Consider the following 18724-nt stretch of genomic DNA (forward strand, 5'->3'; position numbering starts at 1 on the left):
CATTACACAAAGCACATTCTTGTCACATTTCTGATTATTCTCAGGACTTGAGGAATAAGGTAGAGCCAATTATGCCCATTTTATAGATTACAAAACCAACTGTGGAGCAAGTTCAGGTGACTAGTTTGTAGTCACACAGCCAATACACAGCAGAACTTGTACTGAAACTCAAATCTGTCCCCAAACTTAGTACTTTGAACACTAAGGAGAGCGTTCTACAGTTTCTTCCATTTCTAATATATTATATGGTAGAATTTTCAGATAAGATATAGGACATCCAGTTAAATTTGAATATCATATCAATAATGAATGATTTTTAGTTTAACTATGTTACCAAACATTGTGAATGTCCATTGTAATATTTGGTCCACACTTATACTAAAATTCTAATGGTTTATCTGACATTCAAATTGAACTGAGTGTCTTGTATTTTTATTTGCCAAATCTGACAGCCTATTCTGTGGGTGTCAGGTCCCAGGCCTGAAGGTCATTAAAAGAATGACGAGGATTGTGCAAAGTATAAAGCCATTCAGCCACAGTCTTTTTTTTTTCTTTTTTAAGATTTTTAGAAATTTTTCTTTTTCTCCCCAAAGCCCCCCTGGTACATAGTTGTGTATTTTTAGTCGTGGGCCCTTCTAGTTGTGGCATGTGAGACGCCACCTCACTGTGGCCTGATGAGCGGTGCCATGTCCGCACCCAGAATTCGAACCAGCGAAACCTGTGCCGCCAAAGCGGAGCGCGTGAACTTAACCACTTGGCCACAGGACCAGCCCCCAGCCTCAGTCTTGAAGCAACAGAAGACAACACAAGTTGTCTAAGGTTGGAGAGACTGCAAGTGTGGATCACTCACCAAAGACAGAATCTTCAGCCAGACAGACAGAGTAACTATTAATATCCTATTTTGTGTAGTCACGCAAAATAAATTCCAATCTCTCCAGGAGGGGAGATTTAAATTTTTTAAAAGGTAGGCATCGGGCCAAATGAGGATATAAGAGAATCTATTTTTTTAATATGAAATATTCTGAGGGAAAAACAGAGTTAAACACTCGATGAAGAGAAAACATGTTTATGGTGGTGAGGAGGCATGAACGACCCTAATAGATCACAGTGTATTCATCTATTGGACATATAATGGAAAGGGAGAGGTGGAGGATAAAGGGCAAGTTGAATGTGGATCAATCACTATAGTAATTTTTATAGAAATAAACACAATGCAGATAGATAGAGTCTGGTCAGGTTTCCTCAAAACATATTTGATGTATATTCAGGAGGTTTATTGGGAGGACACAGTGAGGAAGTAAGGGAAGCTGAACTGAGCAGAGGGCAAAGCTAAATTGCAAAGCAGTTAGCAGAGAGAACTCAGCCAAAAGCATAAGGGGCTCCGGGACCACTGTGACGCTTCGGGGTTGTCCCAATTTGAAGCTTGCTATGCTCAGATTCACCTGATTTGCATGTTAAATTTAACCCATCTGAGACAAGCTTCTCTAGGACCCTGGATGATGTCTTTTCTTGGGGAAACTTATGAGGAAATGTTTACAGGATGACCTACAACCCCTACTTTCGCAGCTGATCTTCGGGCTGTAACTGAATCACACAATTTTCCTTGTCCATTTAGTTTCTTTTCACTTATAGTTGGCACCTATGCTGGTCTAGATGTCTCACCTGATCAGTGACAAGACCTTCATCTCTGTGGAGTCTGAGCCCTTGGTCACCATGCTCTTTTCAGATTGTGGCTTTAGTACTTGGCCACTTACTGTCAAGACTGGACAGGGAAGTATCAAGTGATGCTCTGTGGACCACTTGGGTATCAAACTCAGTCTTTCCTGTGCTTGGTGTATAACAGCAGGGGGTCTGTCACAGATAATCAGGGTCAATTACTCCTGCCAGGATAGTGAGTCCATCCTTGTATGCTGGTGTCTCGGCAAAAGAAGTCTGAAGTGACCAGATGGCAGTCATAACCTAAAGTTCAGTGAGATGTTTACAGTGTCTGCTGGTATGGAATGTGGTTGTGAGGCATGACTTGGACAAAGAAAGTGACTAATCTGTAGAGTGGGCTCCCACGTGTATGACCAGCTCTCAACTGTAGTGATCCAGGAAGCAGGTACACTTCAACTCCATCTGAGCCAGCGTAGAGATGTTTGGAGGGAAGCACATGATGACATCTGTACATTTCTTACTCTTCTATTTTGGATCAAGAACTTGTCCAGCAACTTAACAATATGAAAGTTGGTTTCAATCTTTGAGAATGAGTGACATGAATAGATAAGAGACTCAGGACTTCAGCCAAAGAAGCTAAGATTCAGGGCAGTTTCCAACTCTAGCATAGGAATGGAAATACAATCAGGAAGCCATGGTAGATATGAACTGGGTGAGAGTGGTGGGCAGTTTGGAGAAAGGCATAGCATGAGAAGATCCCCAATGCTGCAGTGGAATGGACTGAACGTTCGTGTCCCCCCCCGAAAATTCATACGTCAAAATTCTAACCCTCAGTGTGATGGTCTTACGATATGGAGTCTTTCGTAGGTAATTAGGTCATGAGGGTGGACCCCTCATGAACGGGATTGGTACCCTTATAAAAGAGACACCAAAGAGCTGCCTCACTCTTTTCCACCATGTGAGAATGCAACAAGAAGGCAGCCATCTGCAACCCAGAAGAGGGTTCTCATCAGAACCTGACCATGCTGGCATCCTGATCTTGAACTTCCAACCTCTAAAAGCATGAGAAATAAATGTCTGTGGTTCACATACCATGGTCCTAGTCTGTGGTACTGTGTTATAGCAGCCTGAACTAAGACATCCAGGAAGAGCAAAGCCTGTGAAGTCAAACGGGTGAGCTGTGCCATCACCCAACACTCTGGCTTTCTCAGAAACTCAATTTCGTCTGTCAAAAGGGCTGTAGTTATATCTCATATGTCATCATGCTTGTTTACCCGACAATGAGGTTTAGAGATAGTGCAGGTAAAATATATATCCTAGCATCTGGGCCGTTCCTGCCTAATAATACCTGTCCACTGTCCATTTCACTTGAGTTAGGCGGGCAGCCTTTGGGACAAGCACTTTAGAATAAACAAAGACTATCCAGGAAGTTAGAGGAGACAAGAAAAAGAGCAAAGGGAGAACAAGACCTCCCTCAGTTCTCAGTTTTATTTGATCTTTAAATATGTTTGACATAAAAATGGCAGATTAAAAGAGGCTGGATCTCAGACCACAGTTAGGAAACATGCAGATTGCAGTGAAATCATGAGCAATTTGTAACGGAGCTGCTGCTGATGCGATGATGCTTGGGGAGCAAACATGAGGCCTATTAGTGAAAGCATGACCGTGAAGCAAAGAAGAGCATTGGACTTTACTGAAATTCAAGTTCAATGTGATATAATAGTTTGCTTTTTATGTCTATTCATTTAAAATGAGGAAAGTTTGGAATCAGCTATCAACATTTATCCTTCGAACCAAAACAATCAATTTTTAGAATAAAAGACCAAAGAACCAACCTGCTATTTCAGCTCACTTAATTTTTATAACAAACCTAATGAGAAAAGAGTAGTTCCCTTCTTTTCAAAGGGGGAAAAAACTGAGACTTAGGTGGGAGAAGTACAATTTCCAACATGACATGGCCAGGGTGGAGCAGAACTGGAATTTGCTCTTCCAAAGGCAGTGTTATTTCCACTTTTGGACTCCTTTATTCTATGCCCATGCGTTCCCTCTGTGATGATTCATTTTTATAAAGTACTTAAGAAATGAATATTTTCACAGCAATTCTTGGAATATTTCTAATGTTTACTTGGGCAAAACCATTAATGTGCGTGCAATAATGCGAACTGAAAAACCAACCCACAAGGTCACAGATTGAATGACAATCTGCCAGTCAACAACTATGGGTTGAGTGTCCACCATGTTGAACTTGTGTTCCATGGAAAACTTTTAGGTCCCCATGTCATGTTTTAAGAGCTGTCACTCTTAAATAGGAAAGCTGACAAGTTCTATTTCCCACATAAGCTCCTCTTAAACTGTTTCCCAAATTACTCTCACAATTCTTTTTGTGAATGATTCCTAATTTAAATTAGGTGCTCATTTTCATTGGCAATTCCATTGTGCAGTCACCACTATTCCTCAACATTTCTGTATTATGCTCATTCTTATTCCAGCCTTCTTAATTTTTCCCTATTATTTACTCTTCTGATGATTCTTAAGAGTGGCACCAAATACATTCAAGCAAAAATAAATATACACAGCTGTTGGGAGAAGCCTCTGGTGATAGCCTCTTGCCTTCTTTACCTCTGAAATTTACAATTTTAAAAATGTTTCCTATGTGTCAGGAGCTGGTAAAACAAGGATGAACCTCAGGTTTCTGCCTTCCAGAGGCTCATAGTCTAAATACCGCGGTGGTCAAGACGTACAGCAAACATCCACAATGTAATGTGACAAGTGCTGTAGTCAAAGTGAGCTCCAAATATTGATGGAACACTCAGTGCTGAATTGATTCTGCCAGGGAGAGTCAGGAAATACATTCCTGAGAAAGTGATATTGGATCAGAGTCTTGAAGGTGAGGTCAGACTTTTCATTATAGAGAAGTTGAGGGAGGAGAACTCTCCAGGGCATCCTGTGCTTGGGGATTTCCAGGCAACTTGGGCTTGGTCAGAGTAGCTGGTACCCGTGTCCCCTGGGGAGAAGCAGAAGATGGTATTGCGAGCTGTAGAATACAGGGCCAGTCTAGAGAGCTAGTCTGGAATCCCATATTCAAGGGGCATCATATAAGATGAACCTTAAGGTGGATGGACCATAGGATGTGAGGTTTGGCAGTGGCAGATGATGAGGCTGGGAGATAAGTTCAAGGTCATGGAGGGCCTTATATGACATGCCCAAGAGTTTGTCTTTCCTCCCTTATGCAATGGGACAGCCTAGTGGCTCTTTTCAGGGAATAGATCCATTCGATTGATTGTGGAGGATAAATTGGAGAAAAGAAGTCAACAGGAAAAAAAAACAGTTAAGCAGCTGTTTTAGTAATCTAGGGGAAAGATGATGAGTGTCTGAACACGGGCTGTGACGAAAGAAAGAAGCCAGGGTCCCTGCTTTCTCAGGGCTTGCTGTCTATTTTGTGGGGATGCAAAACATTATGGTCAAATCAGTAACAATAACTTAAATTTGCACAATGCTCTAAAACAGAAAACAGCTGTAACATCATACCAAATATTTATTGAGAGCGTACACTATGGCAGGTACCTTGGGCGAATTTGACTTTGTCCTCCCAACAGACTTGCGAAGGGGATAGGGCACCTATGATTCTTATTCTGCAGAGGAAGAACCAGTCCCGAGAATCTAATGAATACTCAGTTCCATGCTGCCAGGGAGGGGCAGAGTCTGTGCTTGAGCTGGACTTTCACACTTCTTCTAGGGTGGCTTGCTTTTTCCAGAATACGGGGGTTAACTCTACACATGGCAAATATGTTAAATGTGTGATGTATAAGCAGCACATACTGAATGATTTCAGAGGCAGGAGAAAGAAGCACAGGGAAGAGCCATGAGGGATGTGTTTTTGGTGAAGGTGGCCCTTGGCCTGAGCCTTGAAAGCTGCAGGCTGAGGCCGGACTCCAAGAAGCAATGGAGCGAGGGCAGGGCATGCCCCAGGGGTAAGGAAGCATAGGTATTCATTTCCCCCTATAATTCCTGGGAGGATATAACTCTGATTTGAACTAATTAGTCAAATATTTATTTCACCCTCGCTCTTTTAGGAGCTACCCTAGGGGCAGGAGATGCTCACATGCATGAGGCCACAGTCTGTCTTTGAGAAGGAGGCCATCTGTTAGAGTTGACAGGGTGTGGGCTCAGGAGCCACTGCACCTGGGTTTGAATTCTGACACCAACACTTAGGAACTGGGTGGCTCAGGGAGTGTCACTGAACCTCCCTGATCCTCAGCTTCCCCATTTGTACAGCTGAGTTAGTAGTATGCAAATTGCGGGGTTGCTATGAAGATCACGGTTAGTATATTAATGTGCTTTGTACTGTTCAAAGTACAGAGCATGCGCTAAATGGATGGTAGTTATTATTATTATTATTATTAGTATTTGGGATTTCTCAGTCTAGTAAGGGAGTGTGGAGCAGAATGACAAAGTGTGAACCAACCTCCAGAGATCAGGCGGTGGAAAAACAAGAGTCTTGATTGCATGGGGAGTCTGCGGAAGCATCTCGAAGCACACAACGGTGGTCGGCGTGGATCTTGGCAGTCACCTCACACAACCCACCCTCCACTTTACACCTGAGGACATGAGTCACTTTTCACATTCATTAATGTTCTGGTCCTTCCAACTGTTGACAAGAGAAAATATCGCTGTCTAGTAGAAAAAAACCATACAGACCTAGGCGTTGGGAAGTCAAATGTCAGATAACTGTCGAAAGGAGGCAGAGAAAAGGGCAATTTGGGATGCATCAGCCAGATTTCTCAGAGATTACGGAGGACTGACTTATGGCAAGGTCGGACAACCTAAAGGGAGAGAAATACTAGCTCTTATGTAACCTGTGAGATGACTTCAGGGGAGGGGACAAAAGGAGCAAATGGGATTCTGGGGCAGCCTGATCCAGACTCCAGGTTCCTCTTGGCTCTGTGTTTTCTCTGCAGATGTCCCTCTGAGGATGTGGCCCCCTCTAGGAAGACAAACTGAACTAGTGCACCACTTTGTGACCAGATGCTCCGCATGCCATGGAAGAAATGGATGGCCTGCCCCCGAAATCATACACAGAGCACTGTGGGCCGAAAAACCAGTTTAAAAAGGTGTTTTCTTCTCTGGGTTCTTTTTTAAAAGGACTCCAAGATTTAGGGCAAAGGAAGTTCCTGAGGAGGCCACAGATATCCATTTCACGTTGTCATCTAAGATCCTGCTTCTCAGGTATAGAATGGGCTTCTCTACCTTTGTTCACACTCCCTGATTATACTCTGTGCTTGTGGAGGCCCCAGTGGGGACCACACAGGGCACACAAATGGCTAGAAGTTCAAAATCAAAATGATTTTATCTGCCTTGAGCCTGACCGTTGCACAGTGGATCCTGTGTGTTCTTGGGAAGTGAGCCCACCCTGGCTGTTGCAAAGGGGTTGGAGGCAGAGCATTTGTTTCATGAAATTGGGGACAATGTAAAGTTAGAAAGCTCTGGATGGAGTGGGTGCTTCACTGTGTCATGGCCATGGATCCAACCCGGTTCCTGGAGTCCCCACGGCCACGTGTGACAGCTCTCTCACTCTGTAACTGGTGATTAAACATTCTTGTCCTTTTCAAAGGAAACATTACTTTATTGCTAGAGTGAGAAATAGACTTTCGTTTTCTGAAGTCTCTGAGATTTTGGAGGTTTTCTCATGGCAGCACCATCCAGATGCTGCCCTGGAACACGGGAGGCTGTACTCCAACGCCAAAGTCCTCTTCCGGGATGCCTTACGGTAGCTCCCGGTGATATCAGACACATTTTGACCCTTGCTGCTCCTTTCTAAGATGCAGCTTTCTCTGTTTGGATGCCCTGTCCCAGGATGGAGATTGTTGTGAACCTGCAAAAACACAAGTGCAGTCATTATGGTTCTTTGCTTTTTCCAATATACTGTTTCCATTGTTTAAAGTATTCTTTAGCACAGTTTATGACCATCAGTGGCTCTCATTCCCTCCTTTGGGATGATAGAAGGACCTTAGAATTCTTTAACTCTTCCAATGATCTATCTTTAATCTTAGATGTTTCTTTTGAGGCTACTAGTTTCCCCTAGTTTTTATATTCCTAAATTGATCAAAATCATTGTTTTCTACTTAATTTATACTGTTTAGGTTTATCCACAAGTTTATCCTTACTTATTTATTTTGTTTTATTTTTTTTTAAACTGACTTCTGGTCACTCTTTTTTTTCGGTGAGGAAGATTGGCCTTGAGCTAACATCTGTTGCCAATCTTCCTCTTCTTTTCCCTTCTCAAGGCCCCAGTACGTAGCTGTGTATCCTAGTTATAAGTCCTTCTAGTTCTTCGACGTGGAACGCTGCCACAGCATGGCTGGATGAACGGTATGTAGGTCCACATCCAGGATCCCAACCAGCGAACCCCGGGCCACCAAAGTGGAGCGTGCGCACTTAAACCACTATGCTACCGGCTAGCCCTGTATCCTTTTTTAAATTCATCCTTCTCCTTTGCTGCCTGTATCTTCCTTCTGGGCTTAGGTTCCTTTTCAAGAATTGCATCCTTTAGTATTTTTTCAGTGGGGGAGTCTCTTAGGGGTCACCTCTCACAAATTTTGTCTTATAACTTCTTTATTACATTCTCGTTCTTGAAAGAATGTTTAAGTGGGTGTAGAATTCTAGGCTGACAGTTATTTCCCCTCAAAATGATGATGATAAAATTTTATTGTTATTGGTTTCTAATGTTGTTGTTAGAGATGCTATTGCTGGTCTGACATATATTCTTTCTTAGCTAATCTCTTTTGTTTTCCATGATGCTTCCAAGACCTCCTCTTTATCTTTAGTTTCCTGTATTTTTCACTAAGATGCCTAGATTTGGATTTGCTTTTGTTTATCCTATACATAATACCTTGTTGTTCTTAATATGAATATTTATGCTTTTCTGCAGTTCTGGAAAATTCTCAGACATTAACCTATCTTGCCTCTCTCCATTTTACCTGTTCTCCCCTTGTGGAAATACCAATAGATACATGGTGGCACCTCAAAATCTATCCTGCTCCCATATCTTTTGTTCTCTCGGCTGCAATATGGGTATTTTCCTCAGACATGTTTTATTACCCGCTGCTCTCTAAAGAATTAGTTGTATTTAATTTGCTCTTTAACTCGTCCATTGAGTTTTCAACTTCAATGACTGTTTTATCGTTTATGGAAGTTTTATGGGTCTGTTCTTTCTTTCACAGTATTCTTTTCTTATTTTTCCAATTTCTTCTTTTATGTCTACAATCATTCAACACATTTATTTTATAGTCTCAATTTTATGTTTCTGTTATTTGAAATGTTTGGCCTTCTAAACCAATTTATTTTGTCTTCTGTCATTGCTCATAGTTTGTTTGCCTGTTAAATGGAGATGAAGTTTAGCAAAGGGTTAAGAATCCACTCTGAGGCCAGAATACCTGGGTTTGAATATCAACTTTGCTGTTTGTTGGCTCGGTGATCTTGAACCAGCTACATAAACTCTTTATGCCTGACTTTCTTGAAATGTAAAATGAGAGTATTAATAGAACCTATCTTATTGAGATACTGTGTATTAATGTCATATTTAAAATAGTTAGAAAGAGATTGGCACATAAGACTTGCTTGAAAACATTGGCTCTATTATCATTACTATCATCGTCATCTATCTGGTTTGTGAACTCATCTTCGGTGGGGCTTTGACTTTCTGAACAAATCCTGGTGTGTTAAGGCATTCTGACATGATGGTTTTCCATTTATTTCTCTCAGGAAGATCTCAAGAAGATCTTCCGTCTGGATTCATGTTATATTTTAACTTATATGGCTTTGTGTCGGCGAAGCACAGGGCAAAATAAATTGAACCCCCAAACCTGAAGGTCTGCAGGCTCATATTAGGATTTGAGGAGGCCCAATAAATAGTCACAGTAAATCAGAATGGGAAATATAATAGAAAGGCTTATCATCCAGTCACAAACACAGCAAGCCCCTATAAAACTTACAGTATGCACAAACCAAGGGAAATGCATACTTTCTGTGGCTTGGCAGATCGCAAAAGGTAAAGGAGAGAGGAAAATGCTGAAGTAAAACATGCCCAACTTATTTCATGAACTGCTAGTTAGATAAGACACTCTTCCTCTCCTGGAAAGTGAGGGATCAGGAAAGGACCATAGAGTGACACTAAAAGATGCCCCTCCACGTGGAAACATGAAGCCAAGGGAGAGAAGTTTCCTCTACACTATCGTGTACCCAACCTGGCAACAGTCCATCAAAAACTCAAGCGGATTCCAGGACAGTTTGTGGTGTGTGTTGTATTGTGCAGTGAGTGGCTGTCTAGGCTAATGATTTTTACAAGTCCACATTTTATATAGAATGTAGTCTTTCAAAGGACTCTGCTTTGCGGGGGTCTCAGTTTCAACTCTTCACCTTTTGCAGCGAAAGCCCTGGAATCTAAAACTGGATGTCAAACCCCAGTTGAAGGTTTCTTAGTTCAGCAACCCCACTTCTTTACTTGCTTGAAAGCTCAGCTACACATTTAATGGAATATTAGTGTTATTTTCACTAGTGTTTTAAGGCATTTTGAAGCAGGGTCGTTTAGATAATCTATGCTTTGGATATTTTTGGTTTTCATAACAGGGGTAGGGAATGCTACTGGCACCTCCTGGGTAGACCCCAGACATGTTGCTAAGCATCCTATGATATACAGAACAACCATTTACAATAAAGAATTGGGGCTTGCCCCATGGCCGAGTGGTTGAGTTCACGTGCTTGGCTTCAGTGGCCCAGGGTTTTACTGGTTAGGATTCTGGGCATGGACATGGCACCACTCGTCAGGCCATGCTGAGGTGGTGTCCCACATAGAACAGCCAGAAGGACCTACAACTAGAATATACAACTATATACTGGGGGGCTTTGGAGAGAAGAAGAAGAGGAAGAAGAAAAGAAGATTGGCAACAGATGTTAGCTCAGGTGCCAATCTTTAAAAAAAAAAAGGAATTATCTGGTCTCAAATGTCAACAGTGCAAAGGTCGAGAAACTTGCAGGCTAAATAAAGTATGCAAGCTTTCATTACTTTTAACTTTATATGCATTTTATTTTACATGTCCTTGTATTTTGGTAAATGGTACATATCCGTATTGTTTAAAACTAATCTGTCACTCTCTGTTCTTTAGTGAGTGAGTTTAGTTAGCTTATATTTATTGCAGTTATTATTATAATTGGACCTACATCTACCATCTTAACTTATTGTTGTACTCTGCTACTTTAATCCTATATTACCTTCAAAGACTTGATATCTGTATCAGGGGCCATAAATTCTTCTTCACATCTTTGTGGATAATGGAAAGGATTGAATGGTGAGAAGGTATTAATTGCAAATTAAATATTTTGGGGGAGGAGAACCCTCCCTTTGGCCCTATTTATAAAATGAGGTGTTTAGATTAGACAATTTTCAAGTTCTAATTATGAATTAGATACTGAAATTTTTTGTGGCAGAGACATTCCAGCTGCTCACTGAATGTTGACATGCCTCCTCCCTCACGCACACAAACTTTTACACATTCTTGCAGATAAACAGGACCATATGGCTCCCTTTGGTCAATGGAATATAAGAGTCACTTCTGAACTGAAACATTTAAGATCGAATATTTGATCCTCCATCTCTTTTTCTTCCATGAATAACAACCGAGGTTTGTTTTAAGATGATAGAGACTTCATCAGTCTGAGTCTGTAGTGACTCTATTGATCAGAGACCCTATGTAACAACTCATGTCAATGAAAATAAACTATTTTTGATTCAAGCTGCTGAGATTTTGGAATTTGTTTGTTATTGCAGCACAGTCTATGTTATACCTTCTCAGTGTGACAGCTAGGTGACAGGAGGTTTGACCCAGTATTTGTAAGAGAATAGAATGGTAGATACAGACAGAGGATGGTAAAATTATTCTCCACCTACTTTGTGTTCCTATATCATTTAATTCTTACCTCCATATAACTGTGTTCGGTTGAATTGTAGTGTACATTTTAATATCGTGCTCATCTCCACTGGACTGTGAGATTTGTACTCAGGGTTTTATGACAGGATGATGCCTTGTCCATCCTAATATCCACACACCTAATAGATGCTAAGCATAGAGTAGGTTCATGAATGTTGAGCAAAATAGTGAACATGTAAATATACGAAAGCAACTGACACAGGACCCTACACACAACTGGATGTTCAGCAAGTGCTTGGTTGAATGAATGAATTAATATCAGAACATGTAGAAGAATGAATGAGGCCATTGTACACCATGAAAGAGGGATGGAAGATACAAAAGTCATAAATGAGACCCTAAGACTGGAAATGGGAGGGGCTCCCAGACAATTTCTATGTACTTAATGACATTTGTGATGCATCCAATAGTGTTAAATTTGCTTGGATATAGTAAGAAAGGCATCAGAAAACCACCTGCAACTCATGGTAGTATTGCCCTTGGCGGTGGTTGGGGAGGGGTAAGAGTTGCCAGACTCATGGAGTGGGGATGCTTAACTTGCTGAGGGTCCAGGGCAAGTGGAAGCATATGCTAGGAAAGAAGCTGTTACAAAACTCTTTCTAAGTCTAGAGCTTAAGGAAAGCTGTCCAACTCAGATGGGGAAGACTAGGGTAGGGAAGGAGGATAATGATTCCGGAGCCTGAACTCACCTGATCAGGTGTCCCAGCTCTGGCTCATTGTCTGGGAGCTGGCTGTGCTTCAGGACCTAGGGTAGCAGAGGACTGAGTTTGGTTGCTGCTTTTGGGCTCAACTTTGAGGCAGCCTTTGTGTGGCAACCAGGAGCACTCCCCATGTGGCTGCAGGTATCCCATTTCCCCAGCTTCCCAAGTGAGTCAAGGATGTCACTGGTTTCTATGCATCTGCTCTGAGATTGCTGCTAGAAATGACTCCCTCCAACAGTTGAATCATTTTTATGTTGGACTTGCTTGGTTGTAGGATGGAGTCGGGTAGTTGGTGTGCTCAAGTCTTGCACTCTGGGGGCAGATAGGGGCATTTTATTTGACTCCTGAACTGGGAAGGATGTGGGCTAGGGAAATGCACTCTGGCTACAATAAAACAGGACCTCACATTTATTGGACCTTTCCTAGATGCTTAGGTGCTCTGCTAAGGATTTTTTTTTCATAAAAGCAAGACTCCTGAATTTAAATCCAGGCATGGAACTTTGTGAAAATTATTTAACTTTTTCAGGTCTCAGCTTCCCCATCTTGGAAATGGGGATAACAATTCTACTGCCTCATAGAGCTGCGGTTCGTTTAATGAATTAATGCAAATAAATGGCTTAGGACAACACGAAATGGTTAGTCCTCAGTCAATGGTATTGATTTTTATTGCTGCCATTTAATCCTCACCACAGTTCAGTGGGTATCGTCGTTATTCTCACTTTCCCCATTCAGAAACTGAGGCTAAGTTCATGAAGCTGGCAAGTGATGCAGCTAGGATAGCAATCTACATCTGACTCTGGACTACACCTGGACTCTGAGCCAATACTTAGTTAAACAGTATCCCCTTCAAACTCATGGAACCCCAGTGGAGTCAACCAAAATGTCCAAGACGAATAAAGAAAATGTGATCTATACATACAATGGAATACATTACAGCCTTAAAAAAAGAAGAAAATTCTGCAATATGCAACAACATGGATTAACCTTGAGGACATCACGCTAAGTGAAATAAAGTCAGCCACAGAAAGACAAATACTGCATGATTCCATTTATAAGAGGTATTTAAAATAGTCAAATTCATAGAATTAAAGAGCAGAACTCTGGTTGTCAGGGACTGGAGGGGGAGGAAATGGGTAGTTACTAATCAATGGGTGTAAAATTTCAGTTGAGCAGGATGAATGAGCTCTAGAGATCTGCTGTGAAACATTGCACCAACAGTCAACAATAATGTATTGCACACTTAAAATTTTATTAAGAGGGTAGACCTTACATTAAGTGTTCTTACTACAATAAAATAAAATTTAAAAATTTCTTGGACTGGAATGGGACCTTATTTGGAAATAAGTTCTCTGCAGATGTTATAGCTAACTTAAGATGAGATCATACTGGATTAAGGTGGACTCTAAATTCAGTATGACTTGTATGTCTTTATAAGAAGAACAGAGACACAGAGAGAAACACTGGGAGAAGGCCGTGTAAAGATGGATGCAGATATTGGAGTGATGCATTGAAAAACCAGAGAATGCCAAAGATTATTGGCAACCACAAGAAGCTAGGAAGGATTCTTCCCCAGAGTCTTCAGAGGGAGTGCAACCTTAGTTCTGGACTTTTGGCCTCCAGAACTGGGAGAAATTAAATGTCTATTGTCTTAAGTCACTCCGCTTGTGTACCTGTGCTACTGCTGCCCGAGGAAACTGACACAGCCTCTACACTCCCTGCTTGACTGCTTACTGTGGGCCAACCCCACCATTGGGTGGGGCTTCTGTTTTGGGGGACAGAGGGTGTGGAATTCTCTGTGAAGCCTTTCCTGTGCCTGACTGGCAAGGTTATTTTTAATTTTAGCTTGTGAAGCCCATAATGAGGGATTTTCTCACTTTTCAGTAGGAGTCAGACTTTACACCCCAGCAGGCAGGTTCTTAAAATGGAAGAATTGTAGAAAGGGCTTGTGAAGATGTCTAGAAAGTAAAAGAAGCCTTTATCCCAATGGTTATGGGCTCCAGACAAAATCCATCATCATCGTCATCATCATCATCGTCATTATCATCAAAATAATTCCAAACATTATTATGCCAAGCACTGTGCTCAGCACACTAAGAGAATTATAACATTTAATCCTCATTATACATTCTAAAGTAGACACTATTACCCCTGTTTTATGGATAAGAACACTGCAGCTCGGAGTATAAGTAGTGCATTCCACTAGGATGAAGTGCACCTGTGCCATGGCTCTCATCTCATGCCCTCAAATGTCAGCACTGATGGACGGGAGCTTCAAGGGAAGCTTCTGTGAAAGAAAAATGGCTGGAAAGGCAAAACCTCATCTGCATCTAATAGTCTCCATGACATCAGCGAGGATGAAAAGCATTCCATCCACCTGCGTTTTGCACACTTCAAGTGGCTGGAACTCAGTAAACTCAAATTGCTGTTTTCAGCTTGAAAAGCTACAAAAGAAAAGTGAAGAAAAAGAGAAGACAAGATTTTGAGGTGAGTTTGGAATTGGAGGCCAGTAACACTATTTGTATATTCCTCTAAGAATATAATTTATTAGTTTGGCACACTCTGCTCTGGCAGCCCAGGTTAGTTCCGAGGGGCAGAACCACATCACTTGTCTGTCAGTAGCCATGCTGTGGTGGCGGCTCACATAGAATTTGAAGAATTTACTGTAATACACAAGTTTGTACTGTAGCTTTGGGGGAGAAATGGAGAAAAAAGGAGGAAGATTAGCAATAGATGTTAGCTTAGGGTGAATCTTCCCGTTTGAAAAAAATTGTTGAAACAATGTCAGAGAGTGTTGCTGTGGCTCAATGTAGGCAAAATTTTTCATAGATTGAGAATTAACAAAGCACAAAACTTTAAGACTAGGGGAAAAATTACAGTTTCGTGAGTACCTTCTAAATGCCCAACCCTACTTTATGTATGTTTTCACATTGATTCTTTCTACAACTTGCAAGGCAGTCATCAAATGCCCCTATTTTATAGATGTGAAAAATGGATAAGGAAATCTGACTTAAAATGGAGTCTGGAAGCCGTGAAGGGAGAGCTCTCATGCAGGTACCATGCATCTCAATTTGCACAAACCAGCAGGAAGAGGGAAGATTTCCATGTGCCTCAGTAACACAAAACTGTTGGCCATTTGCAGCCAATGAGAAACTGCCACAACCCTGAACTCTCACTTTCTTTCAACAAACTTTTGTTCCAAACAATCCTCTCCAATTTTCTCTTAAAAATTAATCAAAGCTCACTGTCTCTTTGTCTCCCCAGATGTGCTTAAGGTTCACCATAGTTTGCTTGTCCTGACTTGTAATTCCTCTGCTTTCCCCAAATAAACTCAACTTTGTTTTTCTAATTTGTCAACTATTTTGTTTAAGGTTGACACATAATAAAAGTGGAGCTTGGAGATACTACGTGTCCTGTCTGAGGTCCCAAAATGCTCATCTCTCTGACTCTGAAGGGTACTTATCATTAATGTTCCAAAATGTTCCAGAAACTATTTTAAAGATTTAACAAAGATTGACTCATTGAATCCTCACAGCAACCCTGTTATTATCTTCATTTTAAAATGGAGGCTTTCAGATGGGTTAAGTCATTGTCCCAGGCCACTATGGGGCAGAATCAGCATTTGAACCCAGGTGGCCTGGTTCCTGGTCTCTGTCGACCTCTTCTGCTCTCAAACAAGCAGCAGGCAGTGAAAGCAGTAGTACAGCAATTATAGCAGTGATAGTAATAAAAAATAATGTGTGACTAGGTTAAGAAACTCTAGTCAGAATTTCTCTTAGATGTCTGTGAAGAGCTTGAGAGTATGGGGATGGGGAGAGAGAGATAAATGAATTAGATCAGGAGGAGTGAGATGAGGAGCAGAGGTGGGAGAGGGAGAGAGGGTCTGGGAGGAGGGAGAGAGGATCTGGGAGGAGGCAGGAGTTTGTGGGCTCTATTACAGCTCAACAATGTTGGGTAGAATTTGAGAAAGGGTCTGAGCAGACTTAGCATGGGGCAGAAGCAGCTGGAGGAAGCTGGAGCCCAAGGTGCAGAGTTGGTCAGGAGAATGTAATCATCTAGGCATTAGAACATCTTTGAGAGAGGCTCAGAGTTGGAGAGGCCATGGCATTGGGCTCAGGGCAGCTAAAGGCAATTTCACCAGGTTTTCAAGGTGCAGAAAAGTCCATTGGCTCACTTCCTGTGTTGGAAATTTTATTCAGATCCAAATCAACCAATACATCTAGTATTTTTGATATAGTTTTTCATTAACTTTGTTTTCTCTGTGATAATATTATTTCCTTGACCGTGCGCTGCTTTCTTTTAGCCAAGGATTTGGGGGTTCGTTTTCTTGAATCCTGGCTTTATTATAAGTAGAGGTACGCATCTAACAACATCACATCTTTTAATGTAGTTCTCCTTTTTACTACACTTAGAAAATTACGTTGATTTTATTTTGATTTTTAAAATTATGTTTATGAATAGGTTATATTATAAATGAACTTTATTGCAGAATAGTAAAAGTCATTATATTTATTTATAATAAGATGGAAGTGGAGAATCTGATAAGGCTGAGAACTACTCTACTAGACATATTTCTATCCTCCATGTTCCCATGGCTGTGACTGACATACAGCAGGAGCTCAGTAAGTGTTGGGGACTGGATGAATGGGTAGACAACTTACCTGCCTTCAACATTAGTGTAAGGAGTTCGGTGGGCACTGCTGTGTGGTTTTTGAATGATATCTTTTTAAGTAGAGATGATAAGCTCTACACCGTGGACTTCTGAGATTCAGGACAATTTATATGAGTCTAGTCCCTGAGAATAAGGCAAATTCTACACTGAGAGCATTCCTCTTGCAGCTGGCCTTTTTTGGGAGATGAAACCGTTTCTTGTTGGCTCAGCACAAATTTCCTAAGAAAAGGATTGCAGCTTGATATTAATGAGCTCAAGAATGGAGCACTGAAAAAAAAGAAAAAAGGAAACAAGCAAAGAGTTCCCAGTATTCTTCGGAATATGTTGTTCTCAGGAACCATTGATACGCCCGATTCTTGGAGTTCTTGCCTGTGTGTTTCTTTAGTTTCTTCTTCTGTTCTGCTCTGAAAATGGTTTCTCTTCCTATGTTATCCATCAGTCCTTGCCAACCAGCCCACGTTCCTCTTTTGCTGTGACAGTTCTTTCCTGTTGTGTCCCTGAGCTTGTGTGTCTCCCAAAGGTTTGCACTAGCTGGAAGATGGGCAATAAATGCTTGCAGGTAAGTCATTGACCTGGAAAGAATCTTAGGACCCCAAACATTTCATTTTATTGAAGAAGAACTAGAGAGCGTCACAGAGGTGTGATGACTGCCATCACGTTGTGCAGCTGGTTAGTGGCAATGCTGGGCCAGAAATTCTTGACTCAAGGTCCTTAGTTAATATATAAAACTTTGTGCTTGAGAGGGAGTTGGATACAAAATAAAATATACTTTTAAACTAAATTATAAGGATGTGGCTTCTTTGATTAATAAAATTTTAGAATATATATTATACATACACACATAATGCATATGTAATTATATAATTTTATTTGAGATAATATATGCCATTGGAATGCACTATTGTAATATAGAGGGAATTTGCAAAAATTATACATATTTAAGTATGAAAAAGGAAAAGTAAAAATGAAAAGAATGGAAAGAAGGAAAGGAGAACTCAACGTGCTGAATAATTTACATACCGACAGCAAGTTTCTTTGAATGGAACATACAAATGTATGTAAATTGGCCTGCCTATTTAAGAAAAAGATATGCAAATATATGTCCATGGAAATCTGCTACCCTTCATGTTGAAGCAGAATAACAAGATGCTTATTTTCACTCAAATTATTTTTCTTCTTTCCAGAATGTCCCCTCAGGAAACTGTAGGGCAAATTCTTGCATATCTAGCATTTTAGATATCCATGCATCCATCTTATATGTACTCCAAGCCAGGCATTACAGGATGGTGGAGTTACAAAGGTGAATAAGCCACAGAAGGTACTAGTCTCCAGGGAGCTCAAAGTCTAACAGAGGACAGAACATGTACATGGGTTCTCACGATGCAGCGTTGGGATACGTGTGCACTTGCTGGAATGCAACCACTCAATGTGCAAATGCACTCATTGAGATACATGTCATTAAACTCACTTGTAATAAAATGCAAGTGGTGGGTCTGATAGGGTTGGGAGCTACTCTATTGATACATCTCATGTCCCTGATACTCTCCTGACTGTCAGGGCCCGACTTTGTCAACTCTCCCACTTTGTCTTTGAGTTCCCTTCTCTTATTGCCTCTAGTCCTTCTTTTCTAAGTCCCCATCTTGGGCTCAACACCTTCAAGTGTCTCCTGATTGTCTTCAATCCTAGCCAAGTTGTTAAGAGGGAGGCAAGCTCTG

General features: G+C 41.2%; 1 long non-coding RNA gene across 2 annotated transcripts in view; it reads left to right on the forward strand.

The window, feature by feature from the left end:
- The window catches only part of LOC111775036 (uncharacterized), an 85172-nt gene that overhangs the window by 27830 nt on the left and 38618 nt on the right, over nt 1-18724 (forward strand). The window contains exon 2 of one of the 2 annotated variants that reach the window (XR_011421439.1): nt 6615-6882. The exons of the other annotated variant lie outside the window; for it this stretch is intronic. This is a non-coding gene — a long non-coding RNA (uncharacterized lncRNA). The remainder of the gene's footprint in view (nt 1-6614; nt 6883-18724) is intronic. 2 annotated transcript variants of the gene reach the window in all.

Source organism: Equus caballus, chromosome 9, assembly GCF_041296265.1.
Source record: "Equus caballus isolate H_3958 breed thoroughbred chromosome 9, TB-T2T, whole genome shotgun sequence".
Classification (NCBI taxonomy): domain Eukaryota; kingdom Metazoa; phylum Chordata; class Mammalia; order Perissodactyla; family Equidae; genus Equus; species Equus caballus.